This window comes from Ovis canadensis, chromosome 2 (assembly GCF_042477335.2).
Source record: "Ovis canadensis isolate MfBH-ARS-UI-01 breed Bighorn chromosome 2, ARS-UI_OviCan_v2, whole genome shotgun sequence".
NCBI classification, from domain to species: domain Eukaryota; kingdom Metazoa; phylum Chordata; class Mammalia; order Artiodactyla; family Bovidae; genus Ovis; species Ovis canadensis.
The window spans coordinates 252,207,435-252,229,083 of NC_091246.1; the positions used below are offsets into that span (position 1 = coordinate 252,207,435).

A 21,649-nucleotide genomic window follows, 5' to 3' on the forward strand; every position below is an offset into this window, starting at 1 on the left:
CTGGAAGATCATCAGTCTGGCTGGTGACATCTTGCCAGTCTGTGGGGAGGATTCCCCATGGGTGAAGTCAAACCAAAGGAAACTGAGAATTCTTTGGTATACCTGCATGCTACTTTTACTATTATCGTCTTTTAAAAAATAACCTCATGTTGCCTAATGGTTTAAAATGAACTACAGCACTATTTAGGGTTTCCTTGGTGACTCAGTGGTAAAAAATCCACCTGCCAAGGCAGGAGAGCTGGGTGTGATCCCTGGGTCAGGAGGGATCCCTGGAGAACGGAATGGCATCCCACGCCAGTATTCCTGCCTGGAAAATTCCATGGACAGAGAAGCCTGGTGGGCTACAGTCCATGAGGTCGCAAAAGAGTCAGACATGACCTAGCTACTGAATGACAACATACCACTACTATAAATAAAAAGCCAAGATGACTCGCTATTATAGAAAGCAATAAAAAGATTTTTTTAAGTGAAATCCATGCTGAAAATAAAAAACTCTAAGTGCCTTGTGGTGTCCCACATTGGAGTCTGGGACTGTAAGAGGACATTAGTAGAATAACCAATGGGACTTCCCTGGTGGTCCGGGGGCTAAGAACCCGCCTTCCAATGCAGGGGACATGGATGCAATCTCTGGTCTGGGAAGATCCCACATGCTGGGGAGCAACTAAGCCTGTGTGCCCCAACTACTGAAGCCTGAACACCCTAGAGGCTGTGCTCCAGAACAAGAGAAGTCACCGCAGTCAGAAGCCCAGGCGCCAGAACAAGAGAGTAGCCCCCAGTCATTGCAACTAGAGAAAGCCCATGCACAGCAATGAAGGCCCAGTGCAACCACAAACAAATAAATAAGTAAATCCTAAAAAAAAATAAACGTGGAAGTCACTCAGTCATATCCAACTCTTTGTGACCCCATGGACTATACAGTCCATGGAATTCTCTAGGCCAGAATACTGGAGTGGGTAGCCTTTCCCTTCTCCAGAGTATCTCTCCAACCACAGGATCAAACCCAGGTCTCCCGCATTGCAGGCAGATTCTTTACCAGCTGAGGCACAGGGGAAGCCCCTGGTCGCGGTGGGGGGGGCGGGGGGAACCAATAAAGTCTATACTTTAGTTAATGGTAATATACCAATACTGTTATCAAGTCCAAACTTGTACTGCTCACCACACAACAGGTCAATAAACCAGAAATAAGCTGTTGGGGCAAGGAATAGTGACTTTATTCAGAAAGCCAGCAGATCAAGAAGATGGTGAACCAGTGTCCTGAAGAATCATCCTCCCTGAGTTAGAATTCAGGCTTCTTTTACACTTAAAGGGGAGACGGTGTGGTCGGCTGATGCCAGCTTCTTGGTGTCAAAATCCTTTACTTTTGAAGCTGTCCACATAGGTCAGGTCAGGATGTTCTTGTAAACCTCCAGCAAGGCAAATGCTATTCTCTGCTCTGCAACTTTTTATCTCTCTGTGAATGGAAAAGTGTATCTTTGAAGATCAGAGCCTTGAGAATGGGCTAGCCTGTGCATTTCAGGCCATAGGCAACATTCTTAACTGGAAGCAAGAGGGAAAGAATACAAAGGTTAAAGTAAAAGAAACAGATCCAATACAGAGTCAGGCTTGTTCTCCCCTATTACAATACTGGTCTCTGTCTTTAAAAAAATGTAGCATGGTTATATAAGATGTTAACACTGGAGAAACAAGGTGAAGGGTTATATGGTTCTTAGGTAAGAATTCTATACTGTCTTTGGAACATTTTGTCAATCTAAACTTCTTTCCTTCCAAAATAAAAAGGTTATTAAATAAATAATGCAGTGCTTAAATCCTAACTCAGTATTCTGGAGAGCCAATGGCTCTGAGCTGAGGCCTATTCTCCCTTCCTTAAACAAAGATTAGCAGATGTTATAGGAGTACAGTGGTATACTATTCTGTCTTAAAAAAGGAGAAAATAATCCCACTTGTAACATGTATGCACACGGAAGACACAGTGCTCAATGAAATAAGCTAGACGCAGAAAGACAAGTATCGTATGATCTCACATGGGTGTACAATCTAAAACAGTCAAACTCACAGAAACAGAGAGTTAGAATGGTAGTTTCCAGGCATTGGGGGGGGGGAGGGAAATATGAGGACACGTCGGTCAAAGGGTACAAAGTCTTGAATACACAAAATAGACGACTGCAAGTTCTGAAGATTGAACACACGGCACAGTGACCACAGGCAACAATGTGAAAGTGAGTCGCTGGGTTGAGTCCCATTCTCTGCAGCCCCACAGACCGTAGCCCACCAGGCTCCTCCGTCCAGGGATTCTCCAGGGGGTTGCCGTTTCCTTCTCCAGGGGGCCTTCCCGAACCAGGGACTGAACCCAGGTCTTCCACATTTCAGGCAGATTTTTTACTGGCTGAGACACCAGGGAAGCCCATACAGGGAACAATATTGTATTGTATACTTAAAATTTGCCAAGAGGATAGATATGAAACCAAATCTTCTCAACACACACAGAAACTATGTAGGCATGATGGATTAAATGATTTAGCTTGACTGGAGTGATCTTTTCACAAGGTATACATATGTCAAAACATCAAATCGTATACCTTAAATATATATAATTGTCTATGTCAAAGATACCCAATAAAGTTTTTTTAAAAAAAAAGAAAAAGAAATATACATACCTTTTGTCTGTGAACCTGTAAGTCACAAAGAAAAATGGTTTAAATAATGGCCTTGATTATTAGTTTATGAGAAACAAATAAAAATTGTACCTTAACAACAACAAAAAGATTCAATAGTATCAAACTGTTCTCAGTAGAATAAGGATTGAAGGGAATAACTTTGTCATGTGGGACTCAAGGTGATTTAACACAAGTTCATGTACCTGCAAAAGACACCTCATGTATCACCAGTGGTAAGAGTCTCATGCACTAGAAAATATTAGATCAGGGGCAAGTACAAACATTCTTGGATGAGAAGCAAGTAGGGGTCATCACTCATACCTCTGTGTAAGAGATAAAGCAGAGAACCACAAAAGTATTACCTAACATACAAGAACAGTGGGGGAAAATATTAACCCAAGTGACTTTGACCCTAAATGACTGCCATTCAGCTTAGCCAATTCTAGTTGATGGTCCCATTAACAGAAAGATGTTTAGTTCTTCGGGTCAAAGACGCCTTAGAAACGCAAACAAGAGATAAGTCGGCAACATAGGAGTATCCATGGTAACGAGAAACCACCCACAGCACCCTCCACCCTGACTCCCCTCTGCAGGTGTGTCCAGTCCTTCCCCATGATACCCGTTTATTTCTGAGCGTCGTTAGGAAAGAAGTGACCGTAAACGATCTTCTGTGTCATTCAGTCTCAAGTCCAACACAACAGCATCATACAGATATTCTACAGGAAGGGATACGGGGCTGCTTTCAGTGACATCACCCCCAGAATTCAGTACCATCCAACAAACACTCGTGCCAGGCCAGCCCCCACCCACATCCTGGAAGGATAGACATCAGTGGAACATGGTGAAGGAGTCTCATTCTGCTGCGGAGCCATCCTCTAAATATCTTTGAACCTGTATTGATGTTTGACCCTATGGGATGGCAAGACAGCAGAACCGATCAGATCTGGGATCAAATCCTGGCTCTGCAATCGTGTAGCTTGATGCCCCTGCCCAGGTTAGTTAATACCCGCCACCCCCCTCCTCAAGCTTCAGTTCCTTCCCATGTGAAGTGGGGCTAAAAACAGTATAAACTGCATAGGATTAAATGATAGAAAGCACACATGGGACATGAAGAGCTAGCCACAAGGATAACGGTCTCTGAACAACGTCCACGGCAGTTTCTATAATTTCTGGGAGAATCAAATCCAATCACCTGGTTGCTGCAAACCTAACTGATCACCCAGGGAACTTTTTAAAATATAAATCCCTAGGCTTCCATACACCTGAGAAATTCTAAATTGGGCCAGTCTGGGGCAGCGCCCAGGAACCTACGCTCCATGATGTACATTTACAGTGTTTTACAGGGCCTCGTCTGTAGTAGGCCCTCAATAAATACAGGCCTCCTCCCTGGCCTGGACCATTGCAACAGTCTCCTAACCACTCACCTGTGTCCACTCTCATCCATGTGTCCACCTCCGGAAGCCAGTGGAATCCTTTGGAAACGTGAAATCATGTCACATCACTGCCCCCAAACCCTCTGCAACTCCCCATTTCTTACCGAACAAAATTCATGAACAATGCCCTACATCAGCAGCTCCTGGGCACACATTAGAAATACCTAGTGAGCTTATGAACAATACGTAGGCCTGGCCTAACCCCAGACCAGCAGAATCAGAATCTCTAGGGGTAGGGCTCAAGTGGGGTCATTATACCACATAGAGGACACCCAGTTACAATGGAACTTCAGATACCCAGTGAATAACTTTTTGGTATAAGTATGTCCTGGGAAGTATGGGGACACATTTATACTTAAAAAGTATCTATTTCTCGTCTATCTGAAATTCCAGTGTAACCGAGTATGCTGTATTTTCATTTGCTAAACCTGGAACCCCTAGGCCACACAATATCCTTTCTAAAAAGCTCACAGTGGGGCTTCCCTGGTGGCTCAGTGGTAAAGAATCCGCCTGCCAATGCAGGAGACCCGGGTTCGATCCCTGGTCAGGGGGATCCCACATGCGGCGGGATCGCTCGGCTTGTGAGCTCACAACTATTGAGCCTGTGCTCTGGAGCCCAGGATCACGACTGCTGAGCCCAGATGCTGCAGCTACTAAAGTCCCGGTGCCCTGGAGCCCGTGAGCCGCAAGAGGAGAGGCCGCTGCAGCGGGAAGCCAGCCCACCGCGACTAGAGAGTGGCCCCCACTCAGCACAGGGAGGAGCGCGTGCAGCAACAGAGACCCTGCCCAGCCAAGGGCAAAGAAATGAATTAAATTATAAAGAAAGCTCACAGTGAAACGGCCCCCATCACCTCTCATCTATTCCTCTCCCTCGAATCCCTCCACTCCATCCTTCTCCTTTAAAGAGTCAGCCACCTTCCCCGTCTCTACAGCTTGCAGTTGCTGTCTGCCTGGGATGCCCTGTCTGGGTCAGACACCAGCAAGCCTCCCTGACCTCTGCAAGAGCACCCTCTCCCAGGGTTCCCCTCGCCCTGCTTTACTGTGTCTTTGTAGCAACCACACGACATGGTGTATTATTTGTTTGGCTGTCCATCTCCCTTTCCCCACAAACTAGACTGTCAGCTCCATGACTTGTTGGAGACACTTTGGTTCTTTCCTCGCTGTCTCTGCAATGCCTAAAACCCTGCCAGCTACTCAGTAAATTCGGGCTGAATTAGTTAATGGGGGATGAAAAGACTCTTCCTTCCAGCACAACTCCCTAAACATTCCTGTGGGAGGAGCTGATAGATATCTTGGCTGGACCGGGTCTTGCTTGTGGCACGCAGGATCTTTAGTTGCAGCATGCGAACTCTCGGTTGTAGCCATGTGGGATCTAGTTCCCTGACCAGGGATCGAACCTGGGCCCCCTGCACTGGGAGTGTGGAGTTTCAGCCCCTGGAACACCAGGCACGTCCCAGCCCCAGTAGAGGTAACTTTTACTGAGAATGAGCGCAGCTAATGTTTACTGAGCTTGTCCTGTGTGCCAGGCAGCATTCAAAGCGCTTCCCCTACATTTGCTCATGATATATGTTTCATTCTCATGACAAACCTTGTAGGAACCATAAATATTACATTAGTCGCTCAGTCATGTCCGACTTTTTACGACCCCATGGACTGTAGCCCGCCAGGCTCCTCTGTCCATGGGATTCTCTAGGCAAAAATACTGGAGTGGGTTGCCATTTCCTCCTCCAGAGGAACCATAATGATTCTTATTTTAAGAGGAGGAAAGTGGATTTTTCAACAGCAAACCTCAAAAACCTCCAGTGCCTACACCAGAGGGACAAATGTACTTTCTCTACGTTCCCTTCCTGTACCCTGGATTCTGGGTCAGGTCCCGTGTGCTGTTCATTGTTGGGGTGAGGAGGAAGCTGGGGTCAGGGGTGAGCACTGCGCAAAGCTGCAACTGCTCCAATGTCTGGAGTCAAGAGCGTTTGACACAGCGTCGCTCTTGAACTACAGACAGGGCAAGGCTGTTGGGCAGAGTGGTGCCTGGAACCACAAAGCCAGTCTGTTAAAAGAGACATTGAGCCCAGGAGGGCTGGCTGGAGGTTTTCTGTCCATGTTCACGTCCATGTAGTTATTAATTCTGCAACTGACAAGGCTCGTGTGCTCAGAGATATACATCCCATGCGCCCGAGGGGTGCACGCCCATTTGACCCTCACAATGGCCTCATAGGAAAGGAGAGCTACTATTCTTTGTCCTGAGTGGCCAGTGAGATGAGGAGACAGAAGCCTAGAACATTCCACAAGATGCATGAGTCACAGGCTTCTTGGAAGCTGGTCTCTGACCCTGATCAGTGCCTTTCCCATTCACAGCACTGGGCTGTCTTCACCTGGAGTAACAGCAACAACCTTGCGGCCACAGTGACTCACTCTGGCTCATCACTGGTACTTCAGGGGCAGGAGACAGATGGGCCCTCGGCGGAAGAGTTTCTCCCCTGTGGACAGAAGCTCCGTAACAGTGGGATGATGAAGGAGGCTGGGTCCTGCCCAGGTAAAGAGATAAAAGACCATATATTCCTCATTCTCAAAGTCAAGCACTCCCTGACCGCACATGCATAGAAAGGCTCTGTGGAGGTCAAAGAGGGAGAGGGGATCACCTCATAGTAAGTGATATCAAGCACCCATAAGCCTCTTCACCAGAATCCACCTTGGCGGAAAGACAAGCAAGGACACGCGGGAGGATCCTGAAAGTGAAAGTCATACTTGCTCAGTCAGGCCTAACGCCGGGGACAGTAGCCCGCCAGGCTCCTCTGTCCATGGGATTTCCCAGAGGAGAATTCTGGAAGTGGTAGCCATTTCCTTCTCCGGGGGTCTTCCCGACCCAAGGATGGAACCCACATCTCTCACATTGCAGGCAGATCCTTTACCATCTGAGCCACCAGAGAAGCCTCAGAGAGGATCCTGAAATACACCAAATACAGACTCAGAATCAGGCAAATCAAAATGATTGGCCAAAGAAAACCCAGAAAAAATGCCCCATAAAAGTAATTCAAACTACCACGAGGAGGCAACTTAGCAACTCTTTCTGAGTACTGTACTCTTGTTTTCCTCCTAATGAACACCTCACTTGTTTAACTACTTTCTATCTTTGTGGGAATTCTTTTCTGCACAGCCAAAGGGCCAGGGCCTGGTCACGGGCTGACCTAGTGGCTGGGATCTGGTGCTCTCACTACAGGAACCTGGCCTCAGTCTCTGCTCTGGGAACCCAAGCTCCGCTCCAAGCCACTGCAGGCCGAGGCCACCCGAGATCACTGTGGCTTCCGCACTACCTTGACCTGAGCCTCAGTTTGCTTTCCTGTAGAATAGATGTGATGAGAATTCACAGGATTGCTAGAGGAATGAGGTCGATTCACACGCTTCTGGGCTCCAAAATCACTGCAGATGGCGACTGCAGCCATGAAATTAAAAGACACTTACTTCTCGGCCCTGTATGCAAGACAGGAAAAAAGACACAGCTGTGTATAACGGACTTTTGGACTCAGAGGGAGAGGGAGAGGGTGGGATGATTTGGGAGAATGGCATTCTAACATGTATACTATCATGTAAGAATTGAATCGCCAGTCTATGTCTGACGCAGGATACAGCATGCTTGGGGCTGGTGCATGGGGATGACCCAGAGAGATGTTATGGGGAGGGAGGTGGGAGGGGGGTTCATGTTTGGGAATGCATGTAAGAATTAAAGATTTTAAAATTAAAAAAAATAATAATAAATAAATAAAATAAAACCAAATGTTTAAAAAAAAAAAAAGAAAGAAAAGACGCTTCCTTCTCGGAAGGAAAGTTATGGCCAACCTAGGCAGCATATTCAAAAGCAGAGACATTACTTTGCCAACAAAGGTCCGTCTAGTTAAGGCAATGGTTTTTCCAGTGGTCATGTATGGATGTGAGTGTTGGACTATAAAGAAAGCCGAGCACCGAAGAATTGATGCTTTTGAACTGTGGTGTTGGAGAAGACTCTTGAGAGTCCCTTGGACTGCAAGGAGATCTAACCAGTCCATCCTAAAAGAGATCAGTCCTGGGTGTTCATTGGAAAGACTGATGTTGAGGCTGAAACTCCAATACTTTGGCCACCTGATACAAAGAGGTGATTCATTTGAAAAGACCCTGATGCTGGGAAATATTGAGGGCAGGAGAAGAGGATGACAGAGGATGAGATGGTTGGATGGCATTATCAACTCGATGGACATGGGTTTGGGTAGACTCCGGGAGTTGGTGATGGACAGGGAGGCCTGGCGTGCTGTGGATCATGGGGTCGCAAAGAGCCGGACACGACTGAGCGACTGAACTGCACTGAACTGAGCACATACGTTATATCATTCTGAACCAACTACTGGGTTCAGAATCATTCCCAGTCCCTGCGGCTGGGCACCCAGCAGAGGACTGACTCTCCTGGCTTTTAAATTCTAGTGGGGACGGCAAGCCATGAACAGAAACAGGGAGACAAACCAAAACAATTTCACAGAGTGAGAAGCGCTGCAACTGACACAGAACAGAGCGGGAAGCCTGGGGTGGGGTTCCCCAGGCACTTAAACAGTACCTGGCACACAGCAGGTGTTCAGAGTTATTTGTTCTCTGACTGGACGTGCTGGGTGGACGGGGAAGATGCCACCCTAGGGTGGTGGGGGGGGGGGCGGGGGAGGCGGGGAACAACCGGCATGGGAGCCAGGGTCACAGCACCAGGCAGTTCAGTTCAGTCGCTCAGTCTTGTCCGACTCTTTGTGACCCCTTGGACTGCAGCAAGCCAGGCCTCCCTGTCCATCGCCAACTCCCGGAGCTTGCTCAAACTCATGTCCATCGAGTCGGTGATGCCATCCAACCATCTCATCCTCTGCCGTCCCCTTCTCCTCCCGCTTGCAGTCTTTGCAGCGCCAGGCAGGGGAAACCTCAAAGGCAAAGAAACGGAAGGGAAACTTGACAGCATGGATAGATCTCAACGCTCTGTGAACTTCACAGGGCTGTCTACCTAGGCGGGAAGGCGGGGTCTGTGGCCGGCTCTTTGATTTCACATCATCTGCTTTTGACGATTCCCCCCGGACGGCCGCGCGGCTCTCCGCGTGGGGGGACCGAGTCCGGCGAGCACTCTCCGCAGCGCCGAACCCGCGAGGGCGCACGGGCCCACGGAGCGAGATTGGCGCGGGGCTGGCGGGTCACTGCCTGAGCCGGGCAGCCCGGGCCACGCGCCGGGGCCGGGAGCCCGGAAGCACCGGGAGCGCGCGGGGCGGGGCGCCGGGCGGCGGGAGCCGCGCGCGGGGCGGGGCCGGAGCAGCCCGGCGCCCTGGCCCTCGGCGCGCCGCCGCCTTCAGGTAAGGGGCGCGCGCTCCGCGCCGCCCGGCCCGCGGGCCCGTTGCCCCCTCCTCCCCTCCCCCGGCCCCCGGTGCCAGGGGCGCGGCGGCGGCCCGGCGCCGACCGGCCGGAGTCAAAGCCGCCGGGCGGCTTCTTGCTTTCCGTCCGAGCCGGAAGTGCGCTGAGAGCCCCACGCCTTGGCCGCAGATGGGGAAACTGAGGCCGGGCCTCCCCTGGTAAATGAGGACTCTGGTCCGGGCCGGGGAGGGGCGGTGCTTGCCCGACCCAAGGTCAGCCGGGGTCGCCGGGCTTCCCCTTGGCTCACGGGGCCCCTCGGGCGCTCCTCGGCCCGCCTTTTTCTGGCCCCTGCAGCCCTCTGAGCTCTCAGGAGACACTAAAGCTGGGAGGGAGGCGAAGGTGTCGAGAATAAACTCTGGAGCAAAGGCCCCAGGGTCACAGGGAGCCCAGGTGGCCTCCTCCTGACTCCTGTTGTTAGAGGAAGGATGAATTTCTACCGATTTACTCACTTTGGGGCGGATTTTACACCTGGGTAAGCTGAGGCTCACACACACTCCTCCGGTCTCCTCTCTGACACACACACACTCCTCCGGTCTCCTCTCTGACACACACACACTCCTCCGGTCTCCTCTCTGACACACACACACTCCTCCGGTCTCCTCTCTGACACACACACACTCCTCCGGTCTCCTCTCTGACACACACACACTCCTCCGGTCTCCTGTCTGCCCTGCTCAGGGTGGCGCAGGAAGGCAGGACCGCAGCCCCGCTACACTCCAGGCCTTGGTCTGGACCCCACTGCGTAGGAGTCAACAGTGAGTCCTCTGTTCACTAACTCAGCGTTCATTTCAGGGCAGAAACATGAAGCCCTTTAAGCTTTGGGGGCATCCACCAAATATATATTGAACGCCTACGCTGTGCGGTTTAGGCACTGAGAATACAGCAGTCAGCGAGGCGAGAGCTGGCCTGGGGCGTGGGGGTGCATTGCAGAGAGTGGGGTAAACCCTGCGCTTCAGCCTGAGCGGGAGGAGGGATGAGGAGGAGCACTGGCATCTTCTCCCCCTGAAGTCTGAGAAGAGGGCAGGAAGGGATGAAAGCTCACAGCTCCCAGTCCTGCCAGGCCTTGTTTGGGAGGCTTGGCCAGCCTGAGGTCCCCCAACCCCACCCCTAGGGATTTGGGGAGGAGGGGCTGGGTGGGTAGAGGGCGGCCCTGAGCTGACCTCAGAGTCTGGAAAGCTAGCTGTGTGATCTTGGGCGCGTCATTCTGCCTCCCTCGGCCTGTTTTCTCGTCGCACGGCAGGAGTCACGATACTTCACAGCATTGGTGGTGCTGTGCTGAAAGGCTTCGGAAATCGTAAGCAGGGTCCAGGTTGCGGCTCACATCAGAGACCTTGCCAAATCAGGCGTTAGCCAGGGTGTATTGTTTATTCATAGTGTTTATTTAGAGACTCAAGTGACCCTGTGGATAACCTGTGAGTGCTCTCCGTAAAGAAATGTAAGAGGCAGAGGGAGGGTGGCCGAGTTGAAGGCCGGGAGCCTGAGGAAATAGAGCCTGTGTCCCGGTCCGCATTTCAGCTTTCAGAACCCTTGCGGTCACATGTACTGCATCACACAGGTGGCTCAGGCCCTCAGTCTGCAGTTTCCAGAGTCATCCTGAACAAGCTAAGTGACCTGTCTGTGCCTCGGTTGCCTCGCCTGTAAAATACCTGTCCCCAGGGTTGTCATGGGGACGAAAGAGGCCAAAGCCGCGAAGGGCCCTGAGTAGAGCTGCCACCCTGGGATCCTTGCCAAGGCCTGGGAGCAGTTAGATGGCACAGTTGGCTGCCTTGGTTGCCGTGACCAAGCAAGTATCAGAATGGCACCATTTAGACACTGGGGGCACAGCGGTCGGTAAGACACATGCTGCCCTGGTTGGGGTGGCAGGGAGGGAGGTTCGTCAAGGTCACAGCCTGGAGAGTTTCTCGTGAGCCTGCAATCATCTTTCCCTGCACTGGTACCACGAGGCTGCAAGTGGCTGGATCAGCCTCCCGGGCCCACACATGTGGGACCTGAGAAACGTCATTAGGTGTTTATCCTCACTCTCTCCTTTAGGACCTGATGGTTTTGTAACCATTGCTGTACATTTTAAACTGCGGAAGCAGATGAAATGGGGGGGAGGGCCTCGCTGCCTTGAATACGTTACAACGAGCAGAAGGGGGCTTAAAAGGGTATTGAACCCACTTGCCACTTTGCCACCCTCCTCTTGACAGCCAGACCCATCCGATTGTACCACCCTCTGCTCAAATCCCTTCTGTGGCTTCCTGCTTTCTTAGGGTGAGGTGAAGCCGCTCAGTCGTGTCCGACTCTTTGCGACCCCGTGGACTGTAGCCCACCAGGCTCCTCCGTCCTTGGGATTCTCCAGGCAAGAATACTGGAGTGGGTTGCCATTTCCTTCTCCAGGGGATCTTCCTGACCCAGGGATCGAACCCAAGTCTCCCGCATTGGAGGCAGACGCTTTAACCTCTGAGCCACCAGGGAAGCCACTTTCTTAGGGTAAAGAAAAAGAGCAAAAACCTCAGCACGGCCCTGAAAGTCCTGCCGCCTGGGCCCCACCTGCAGCTGGCCTCCTCCTCCAGCTGCGTCTCAGACCACTCTATCAGCAGCCCTCTGTGCTCGAGCGCGCTGCTGCCTCTGCCTCAGGGCCTTTGCACGGGCTCTTCTAGACTGCTTCTCCTCCCTCAGCTCCCTTTTTCCAGGGTAACACCTCCTCTGTCAGATCTGATCCCAGCCTCAACTGGCGTTCCAAGTTCCCCAGGCCACCGGACTTCCCCAGGTATGTGGGAGGTTTATGTCAAAGTGTAATTATACTTGTGTATAATTGTGTAAGATATCACTGGAATTAATGTCAGCTTCCACCCGGTCACACACCCCTACCTCCAGCTGTAACCCTCGTGATTTCTGGGACCGCTCGGAGTTTGCTCTGAGATGCTCGGTAATGAAATCTCTTTGCAAGCAGCTCTTGAATGCACATGTGGACTTGCTTTATCTAAAATTCTATTGTCCTTCATCAGAAAAGAAAAGTTGCAGACGTCACCTCTTAGTTGTGAGGGTAGGTGTTCATTCATTCTTTCACCTGCGCTGCCAGGCAGCGCTCTAAGAGACACCAGGGAACATGACACAATACCCACTGCCCGCACGGAACTTTCTCCAATGAGGGACACAGACCGCAAACCAACCAACCTATCCTCCGCTGCCAGGTGGTGGCACGTTGGATTAAGAAAAGTCACACAAGGCAGTCGTGGCACCTGATAGCTTACACCTGCGTGAGGAGGAGCTCTGCTGAGCAGGTGGGAAAGCACAGGTGTCCTGGGCATCATCCACTGCCCCCCGACCATCCTGGGTGGGGAGACAGGCACGTAGGCAACCAGCCTTCATGCCTGAGAGGAGGTGAGGCCCCCCAGAGAAAGCATGAGCAGCACTTCCGAGGCGGCAGGCTGGACAAATCCAAGAAGCCTCGTGGCAGCCCCTCAGACCCCTTAGTAAAACAGAGCTGGATTTGGGTCTCAAGTCACATGCACCTGGGGAGGCGTATATCCTGGTCCTGCCATTTGCCGCCTGTGTAGCCCTCTCAGTTTTCTTATCTGTAAGATGGGGCCAGTGTTAGTCTCTTCCTCGTAAGGCAGTGGCGAGGCTGAAATGGGATCGGGAGGGAAGTCTGCAGGAGCTCTCACTGATCTGTTTAACTTGTGGCTGCACTGGCTCTCCCCGGCTGCCTGTGGGCTCTCCCCGGCTGCCACGAGCAGGGGCTGCTCTCCATGTGTACTGTGTGGGCTGCTCACTGCGGTGGCTTCTCCGGTTGCGGAGCGCAGGCGCGAGGGGCACGGGCTTCAGCAGTTGTGTGCAGGCTCAATAGTTGTGGCACGCAGGCCCAGTTGCTCCTCAGCATGTGGGATCTTCCCGGAGAAGGGGCCAAACCTGTGTCTCCTGCATTGGCAGGCGCTCTCGCAACCACCAGGCCACCAGGGAAGTCCCTGACTTTATTTTTAAGCTGTGCTTTCGAAGAAGGGGGTTCCTCTGGCAGCTCAGATGGTAAAGACTCTGCCTGCAATGCTGGAGACCTGGGTTTGATCCCTGGGTGGGGAATATCCCCTGGAAGAGGACATGGCAACCCACTCCTGTATTCCTGCCTGAAGAATTCCATGGACAGGGGAGCCTGGTAGGCCACAGTTCATGGGGTCACAAAGAGTCAGACACAACTGAGCGACAAAGGTTTTCACTTTCACTTTGAAGAAGGGCATTATTTGGAGATGAGGATCCACACCAAGAAAAAAAAAGACAGCTTGAGCTGCGTCCCGAGGTGGAAACCCAGCATAGGCTGCAAGGCGCAGCGGCTCAGCTTGGGAGAAAGCTGGCTAGAAGAAAGGGAGTGGGGAAAATAAAGTTGAAAAGTGGGGTCTTTACTGAACCGAACTTGCGTCTGTTCACTCCCACAGACCAATCTACTGTCAAGCTGCTGAGACCTGTTGTGGTGAAGGAAAAAGTGCAGCATTTGTTATACAGTGGCAGACCAGGAGTTCAGGGCTGCTGCTGCTAAGTCACTTCAGTCGTGTCCGACTCTGTGTGACCCCATAGATGGCAGCCCACCAGGCTCCCCCGTCCCTGGGGTTCTCCAGACAAGAACACTGGAGTGGGCTGCCATTTCCTTCTCCAATGCATGAAAGTGAAAAGTGAAAGTGAAGTCGCCCAGTTGTGTCCGACCCTTAGCATGGACTGCAGCCTACCAGGCTCCTCTGTCCATGGGATTTTCCAGGCAAGCGTGCTGGAGTGGGGTGCCATTGCCTTCTCCGGAGTTCAGGGCAGCCGTTCTCAAAAATAACCCAGATTCCCTGATGGGTTTCAGGGAAGCGTTTTGTTTTTGTTTTGATGCATGGTTGATTTACAGTGTTGTTAGTTGCTGGTGTATAGCAAAGTGATTCAGTTATACGCGTATATACATAACTCTTTTTCACATTCTTTTCCATCGTGGCTTGCTGCAGGGTACTGAGTACAGTTCCCTGTTTCATACAGTAGGCCCTTGTTTATCTGTGTCTGTGAGTCTTTCTGTGTCATAGCGAAGGTCACTTGTGCCGTGTTTCAGATTCTACATACAAGTGATATCACATAGTATCTTTCTCTGACTGACTGGCTTCACCTAGTATGGCAGTCTCTAGGCCTCCCATGTTGCTGTAAGTGACATTCTTTCATTCTTTCTGATGGCTCAGTGGTATTCCACTGTGTATATTTAACGCATCTTCTTCATCCATCCATCTGTTGTTGGGCATTTAGGTTGCTTCCTTGTCTAGGCTATTGTAAACAATGCTGATATAACATTGGGATGCATGTATCTTTTAAAATCATAGCTTATTCTGGATATATACCTGTGAGTGAGATTGCTGGATCATACGGCAACTCTGGTTTTGGTTTTAAGGAACCTCCATGCAGTTTTCCATAGTGGCTGCGTCAGTTTACAGGGAAGCGTTTTCTCTTTCAGGGAAGCAGTGTTAAAGACCAGCTGAAGGAGGGGAGTCCCAGGCTGTGTGATCAGTTTGTGTACCAGTCTCTGGTTGGTTGATGGTGAGGTAACAGGGTGTATCGCAGGGGTTAGCATTAGCAATCCTCAGGCTCCAGGAGGTCTGGGGGCTATGTTCTCGTGGTCATCGAGTAATTACATCCTTCCATCTGACAGTGGTTTTATCATCTATAAAACAACTCAGGGAATGTGTATCAGACACTGTTATCTAAGGACTTCAGGGAAGAACTAAAGATTCTTTGACTGCCCTATGACTGTTTAAATTGTTTAAACACTGTTTAAATTGTTACCGGTTCTCCTGGCCAAACTGCTACTTTTGTCATGACACAGTTCTTTCAATCATTAATTCTTGGCTCCGGGGAGGCCTGGAAGACTATAGCTTTTCCATAAACAAGAGGCAGGCAGAGGACATGGGGGAGAGGGCCTGTCACATAGAAGCCCCCTAGGTCCTGCCCGGTTCAAGATGGAGCTAGTGAGATTCTCATTTGGCAGTTTTCAGATTGTGTTTGAAATCTTTTGGACCACCTCAGTGTATAAAGTAGACCAAAGAGGAGCAGTGTAGGCTGTCCTTGAGCTAAGACCCAGGTGCCCATTTAAATCCCACATCACGTATGCAGCAGCCTTTCCGTTTACTTGTCAGGGCCTCTTTCTCCTTCCGTAAAACAGAGATCATAGCAGTGACCTTATAGAATTATTGGGAGGAAACGAGATGGAAGAGGGGCATATGGCTAACATTTGCCAAGTACTAACAGTTATAATCTTTTAATTTAAAAAATTAGTTGTGATGAAATAGACAGAACATAAAATTCACCCTCGTAACCGTTTTTGGCTGTGCAGTTCCGTACCATCAGGTATAATCACGTTCTTCTGCATTCCATCTCCAGACCACTTCAGCTTGCTAGTCTGAAACTCTGTACCCTCTAAACAACTTCCCCACCCCCTCCCCAGCCCCTTGCAAGCCCTGCGTTTACACTCTAGCTCTACAGCGTTGGTCTAAATCGCTCACATGAATGGAGCTATATAGTGCTTGTCTTTCTGGGACTAGTCAGTTTCGTTCAGCATAGTGTCCGCAAGGGTTACCGTGTTGCAGCGCGTTAGAACTTGCTTCTTTTAAGGCTGGAAAACGTTCCATTGTATGTATGTAACACTCTTTGTTCATCCTTTCATCCACCCATGGCCACTTGGCTCGCCTCCACCTTTTTTTGTTGTTGTTCAGTCACTGAGTCACGTCTGACCCTTTGAGACCCCACGGACTGTATCATGCCAGGTACCTCTGTCCTTCAGTATTTCCCGGAGTTTACTCAAATTCTTGTCCATTGAGTCTGTGATGCCCTCCAACCATCTCACCTTCTGTCGCCCCCTTCTCCTTCTGTCTTTAATCTTTCCCAGCATCAGGGTGTTTTCCAGTGAGTTAGCTCTTCGCATCAGGTGGCCAGAGTATCGGAATTTTAGCTTCAGCATCAGTCCTTCCAATGAATATTCAGGGTTGATTTCTTTAGGATTGGCTGGTCTGATCTCCTTGCAGTCCAAGAGACTCTCAAGAGTCTTCTCCAGCACCACAGTTTGAAAGCAGCAATTCTTTGGAGCTCAGCCTTCTTTATGATCCCACTGTCATATCCATGAGTGGAAAAAACCACGGCTCTGACTATACTGATTTTTGTCAGCAAAGTGATGTCTCTGCTTTCTAATACGCTGTCTAGGTTTGTCATAGCTTTCTTTCCAAGGAACAGGAGTTTTGTAATATCATGGCTGCAATCACCGTCCATCGTGATTCTGGAGCCCAGGAAAATAAAATGTCACTGCTTCCACTTTTTCCCCTTCTGTTTGCGATGAAATAACAGGACCAGATGCCATGATCTTAGTGTTTTGAATCTTGAGTTTCAAACCAGCTTTTTCAGTCTCCTCTTTAGTTCCTCTAAAGGCTCTACAGTTCCTCTCCTTTCTGCTGTTAGAGTGGTATCATCTGCATATCTAAGGTTGTTGCCCTTTCTCCTGGCAGTCTCGACTCCAGCTTGTGCTTCATCCAGCCTGGCATTTTGCCTGGTGCACTCTGCTCCACCTTTCAGCCGTCGTGAAAAATGCCGCTGTGAATACGGGTGTGCACATACCTTTTTGAGACTGCTTTCGGTGCTTTGGGGATGTAAGCAGAAGCGGCGTTGTTCGATCGTTTACTGTTACAGTCTGAAGGTGGACATGGATGGCTGCCCCAGTGTCTTCTCTTGCCCCTCAGAGTAGGAGAGGTCCCTAGGACCCTGTGGACCAATTTGAAAACCAGTGAGTCAAATGAACCATTGCAGACATTGCCATCTCTCCCCCTTCCTTGCCAGGCAGATTTGCCTCTCAAATTACATTTTAGCTACCCCTAGTGGAAACCATCCTTCATTCAGCAAATGTTCATCGGTTTCTACTATGTTCCGTGTGGGCAAAGGGAGGTAGACAGTAAGCCGTAAACAGAAACGAGGGAAGGATATAGCGTGTCAGGTAGTGAGGTGTGCTTTGGCCCAGGCGGAGGAGCCAGTTGACAGGGACTGGGATGAGAGGCTGGGGGTAGCGTGGTTTCCCTGAACTGTGAGATTTAAGCAAAGACCAGAAGGAGAGAAGGGAGTTGACCATGTGGTCATCTAGGGGAAGAGCATTTCCGGCAAAGGGAACAGCCAGTGCAAAGGCCTTGAGGTGGGAGCGCACCTGGTGGGATCCCCTGGCAGCCAGGAGGAGGGTGTGTCTGGAACCAGGTGAGTGGAGGAGCCGGGAGGAGAAGGGCAGGGTGCACATGGCCCGGTGGCCACTGTAAGGAGGCTCTGGGTGAGAAGGGAGTGGCTGGAGGTTTGGAGCAGGGAAGGGACGCGATCTGACTCTCGTTTGAGTGGAGCTTTCTAGATGCTGTGGGCTGGATAGCTAGGGGTAAGGGCAGAAAGAGGTGGGAGAGGAGGCTTCTGCCAGAGAGATGACAGCAGCTTGTACTCTGCTGGGAGTCAGGGAAGAAGGGCGCGATGATAAATGAGGACAAAACATCCGAGAGCCTGGCGTCCACCCTTGAGCACACTGTCACTCTTCCCGCCCTACCCCAGCACCCCACCCCTCCTCCAGGCTCCCAAAGCCGGGGTGGGCTGGGAGCTTGCCCTCCATGCCAACGTCCTCTCTTTCTTTCCAGTCTGTGCTGGGATTGTCCAAAACCCTCCGGGTTCTTCTTGTTGAGACTGTTGCCTGGACACCTCCTGAGATGGTGCAGTTACCACCGACCTCCAGTTTAACTTCCCGATAGAGGTATACAATGAATGCGTTTGTCTCCTAAAATGCTGAGAGTGGGGAGTAAGCTGGGCCTGCCTAGGAGCCCCACTTCTAGAACCATGTCGGGATTGTCTTGGTGTGTGTGTGTGTGTGTTTCCATGTTGAACTACAGTCTTCAGAATTTCCTGCTTAAGAACAGTACTGTAGCTCTGTTTGTTACAAAGGAATTGTTTGGCCCCATGCTTTTCCTTCTCCTTGGGTCCAGAATAATTAGTCCTCAGCCTTCCTCTGACACTGTAGTTATCTCTCTAGTAATGGTTATTTTAAAAACAGATGTATATATTGCTCATTTATTTTTTAATTTGGCTGCCTGGGGTCTTAGTTGCAGCATGCAGGATCTTTTGTTGCAGCATGCAAATTCTCAGCTGCGGCACAGAACGCTGGCTCTTAGTTCCCCAATCCAGGATGGACCCCGGGCCCCCTGCATTGGGAGTATGGAGTCTCAGCCCCTGGACCACCAGGGAAGCCCTGCTGATGGTTATTTCACTATCCTGCAGACTTATCTAAAAATTCACCTGTGGCCACTTAACTCAGAAAAAGAGGAAGAAAGAGAGAAAAAGAACATCACACCCCAGCTGCACCGGGCTCTGCTACCCCGCAGTCCCCCCGCCAACACACACACACACATCAAAATTTAAAAAAAAAAAAAAAAAAGGCCACAGTTGGCTCGCTTTTAAGAAAAACAAAAGAAGTTCATTCTTGCATGACATCTTTTAAAGACTAGGTCCTGCAGAACTTCCCCAACCAGGGATTGAACTTGCCCCCGCCCCCCAGTTGTGGAAATGCAGTCTTAACCAGTGGACCACCAGGGACGTCCAAAGGCCTCGGAGTTTTAATGATGATTTAAGGGCTTCCCTGGTGGCTCAGTGGTAAGGAATCCACCCACCAGTGCCCGAGACTCAGGTTTGATCCCTGGGTCAGAAAGATCCCCTGGAGAAGGAAATGGCAACCCACTCCAGTATTCTTCCCTGGAGAGTCCCACAGACAGAGGAGCCTGGCGGGATGCAGTCCCGGGGTCGCAGAGAGGCAGACACGACTGAGCGGCTAAACAGCAACAACCAAGGGCTTTCAAGGGCGATGCTGACCACATCTGCTTCTCTCCTCAGTGCTCACCGTGGGGTTTTGGCCGCTACGAGAAATCCCACCTCAGTGTTTACGGCATCCATCAAGAAATGTGGGTCGAGCACCTCTGTGGGTGCCTGTAGAACCCAGGCCAGGTGTTTGGGAGTGGCCATCTCTCCCTACTCCTGACAGAAGTAGCCCAGCCTGTGTTTCCTTTGGTGACTGATAATGTGACCTGTAAGACAAAAGTCATGACCACGTTGCGGTAAAACACATTCCCGTTCCAGGCTGGCCGCCTGCATCCCGCCTCAGGGCCGCAAGTCCCGCCATGGACCGGGGCCTCCCTGGGCACCTCCCCATGTGCATGTCGTTTCCCTGAGTGGCAGGGCTCTCCTGGGGCAGAGGTAGACCTTTCTCAGCGTTCCTTGGGATCTTCGTGTCACCTGGGCAGGGACAAGATCCCCAGGGAGTCGGGACTACTTCCTGCATCAGTGATGTGCTGAGCCCAGGGTGGTGCTGGACGGGCCCTGTGCACGTGAGGTGGCCCCAGGCACAGAGGCACCTCCAGCCCTGACCAGCAGGGTCTTTTGCTTACTGCAGGAATCCAGCACCCTTTCACCCTCTCAGAATCAGTCCAGCTTCTCAGACATACTTGAGACTCTCGGTTCAGCTTTGGACTGGATCCTGATCCCTAACCAGACCAAGGAGTGGAGGCCACTGAGGACCAGTATACACAATTCAGGCGGCACCCCCTGCCTCCAACCTCAACCGCCACCACACTTCCTCGGTTGAAAGAGTTTGGGGCCCATCCCATCCGACTGGCCAGTCTGTGGAGTTGGAACCTTGGGCTCCTCCATCTCACCGTCACGGATGGCTGAGAGTTGCCCTTGTCCATCTTGTTGATTACAAGGCCTGCTGGTCAAAGGAATGGGACTTAATCATGACCTCACCCACACTGACTCAGCTGGGCCACGTGCAGCCAGGGCTTTGTGAGATAAAGCACTCCCCTTCTAGTGATCAAAAACACAACAATTTTTAATTTAAAAAAATTTTAATTATTTTAATTATTATTTTAATTATTAAAGCTCTAATAGAGACTTCCCTGATGGCCCAGTGGTAAAGAATCCAGCTTGGAATGCAAAGGACTTGGATTCAGTCCCCGGTCAGGACGACCTAGCATCCCACAAGCCACAGAGCAGCTAAGGCCACCTGCCACAGTCCATGTGCTCTGGAACCTCTGCCCCACAAGTAGAGAGTCCACACACCACAGCGGAAGCCCCTGTGTGCCGCGGCTAAGACCGGACTCAGCCAGACAAATAGGTAAATATTCTTTTAAAAAGCTCTAATAAGCTTGCAACAGAAGAATGTTAGAAATCCAGAAAGAAAGAATAGAAACCAATTACTTCTCGGCCCATAGTCCTGCCACCGAGTGAAAAGGATCATTAAAATTTTTGTTTTTTTTTCAAGTGGAGGATATTGCTTTACAATGTTATGTTGGCTTCTGCCATACAACAACTCGAATCAGCCATAAGTATATGTATATATATTCCCTCCCTCTCAAGCCTCCCTCCCACCACTCTAGGTCATCAGAGAGGGCCAGGCTGGGCTCCCTGTGTTATGTAGCAGCTTCCCATTAGCTGTCTGTTTTGCATATGGTAATGTGAATGTTGGTAAAGAAGCAAGGTCTGATGCTATAAAGAGCAATATTGCACAGGAACCTGGAATGTTAGGTCCATGAATCAAGGAAAATTGGAAGTGGTCAAACAAGAGATGGCAAGAGTGAACATCGACATTCTAGGAATCAGCAAACTAAGATGGACTAGAATGGGTGAATTTAACTCAGATGACCATTATATCTACTACTGTGGGCAGGAATCCCTCAGAAGAAATGGAGTAGCCATCATGGTCAACAAGAGTCCAAAATGCAGTACTTGGATGCAATCTCAAAAATGACAGAATGAACTCTGTTCACTTCCAAGGCAAACTGTTCAATATTACAGTGATCCAAGCCTATGCCCCAGCAAGTAACGCTGAAGAAGCTGAAGTTGAATGGTTTCTATGAAGACCATTTAGAACTAACACCCAAAAAAGATGTCCTTTGCATTATAGGGGACTGGAATGCAAAAGTAGGAAGTCAAGAAACACCCGGAGTAACAGGAAGATTTGGCCATGGAGTATGGAATGAAGCAGGGCAAAGGCTAATAGAATTTTGCCAAGAGAACACACTGGTCATAGCAAACACCCTCTTCCAACAACACAAGAGAAGACTCTACACATGGATGTCACCAGATGGTCAACACTGAAATCAGATTGATTATATT

General features: G+C 50.3%; 1 protein-coding gene and 1 long non-coding RNA gene across 13 annotated transcripts in view; one reads left to right on the forward strand and one right to left on the reverse strand.

Annotated features, from left to right (window-relative positions):
* Window positions 1-1,187: 1,187 nt before the first annotated feature.
* Window positions 1,188-9,334, reverse strand: LOC138433068 (uncharacterized). Its single transcript, XR_011254127.1, has 5 exons — window positions 9,093-9,334; window positions 7,399-7,555; window positions 6,833-7,030; window positions 6,479-6,612; window positions 1,188-1,450 (listed from the first exon to the last, which is right to left on the reverse strand). It is a non-coding gene; the product is annotated as an uncharacterized lncRNA (long non-coding RNA).
* Window positions 9,335-21,649, forward strand: part of TMCO4 (transmembrane and coiled-coil domains 4) — a 104,192-nt gene continuing 91,877 nt past the window's right edge. For 3 of the 12 annotated variants that reach the window (XR_011254128.1, XM_069575108.1, XM_069575113.1), the window contains exons 1-3: window positions 9,336-9,432; window positions 18,130-18,242; window positions 20,414-20,648. The gene's annotated coding sequence lies outside the window, so the exon portion shown is untranslated. Of the gene's footprint in view, window positions 9,649-18,129; window positions 18,243-20,413; window positions 20,649-21,649 lie in introns of all 12 variants that reach the window. The other 9 variants (XM_069575112.1, XM_069575115.1, XM_069575109.1 and 6 more) reach the window with 8 other exon arrangements.